We start from the raw sequence: 1,425 nt of genomic DNA on the forward strand, positions 1-1,425 counted from the left end.
TTCAGATTTGTCATAACAACAATACACTTAAGGAATAATCTAATGCTGGCTTAAACCTGTGTTCAGTACAGACTGCTAAAAATGCCTTTCTCAATTTGATACGCTACACTGACGTATCGCACCTTTCTGTATCTGTTTCATTCCCTTATGGTGGATGAAATTCAAAGGTATTACACAAAGTAATAGCTAGCCCCAAGTGAGGCAGCTAAACCTACAAATGTGGATGTACAATGAATATGATGTAGTTAAAGCTAATTAATTGCTCTATATCCATCATCATTCTGCCATTACAAAGTTCCTTTCCCTTCCTCTCAAGGGCTTTTTTCCTTTACTGTCTACCATTTCTGACTTCTTTCCTCTGATGTCCAAAGTTCTAAGGCCCTCTTACATGAACCAAGGCTTCTTCCCCAGGCCTACTGGTATCATTTCCATGCATGTTTGTCTGAATTTCTTGCTCTTTTCTTCCAAAGGATGTGTATCTTGAGTTTAGTCCTGAAGATCTGAATTTAACACAAGTCCCCAGTGCCTTCTGGACGCGGCTCTGTAAACGTTTGCTGCTCCTGCTTTACTCTCCAAGACCTGTTCTGAAGTCAGCAGAGACAGGAGCAAGGCGCTGTAACTACCTTCTCTCAGTATCTCCCCTCCTCCTATTTCAGTGGAGGGATGACTAAGTAGGGAGCAGACTCGAGCCCTCCTCATGCCCCTCTCCTTTCCGAGCAGAGGCCTAGGCACACCCGCAGAGAGGCACCACACTAACTGGCAGCTGGCACTGTCTGTCTCCCAGCAGCAGGGCATTAATAACCATTAACAAAATGCTATACAGTTCCAACATGATGTCAGTGGTATTAACCTCTGTCGTTCCTGTATCAGCACTAGTGAATGACTGTTTTTCATTTTTTTTCTTTAAAACTTTGAAATATTCCATAGTGTTAAAACCAACAGCGGCTACTTAGAATAGCTCTTATTTTCCAATTTTGAAAACAAACTATCAGTTATCAGTAGTGACTATGTTGAGCAACAGCTGAATTTATCTCATTCATAATTTTTACCAAGCTTTAAAAAAAATGAACCAAAGCAAAACCTTCATACCCTACAGACTTGTGAGCAACTCTGGGAGGTACTAAGGATTTGCTACCTATTAGAGAAAATAGGTCCAAGAGATTTGGGAGTTTTCTGGAATTGATAGTTTATGAGCAAATTACTCTGAACTGGCGTATTATAGCAAATCTGCTACTGCTTTCAGGAGTATGAAATATAAGTATGTTTTCTCAGTTCAAACTAGTAACCAGAGCACAAGCAATTCTTTTTAAATGGTATACTCATAAAGCCTCTTACAATCCTGTAGTATTTAGGTATGCATTGCTTCCCAGCTCAAAACAAAATAAATGCCAACACTATAAACAAATGAGATAAAGTCTGTAGGGA

This window comes from Ciconia boyciana, chromosome 6 (assembly GCF_034638445.1).
Source record: "Ciconia boyciana chromosome 6, ASM3463844v1, whole genome shotgun sequence".
NCBI lineage: Eukaryota > Metazoa > Chordata > Aves > Ciconiiformes > Ciconiidae > Ciconia > Ciconia boyciana.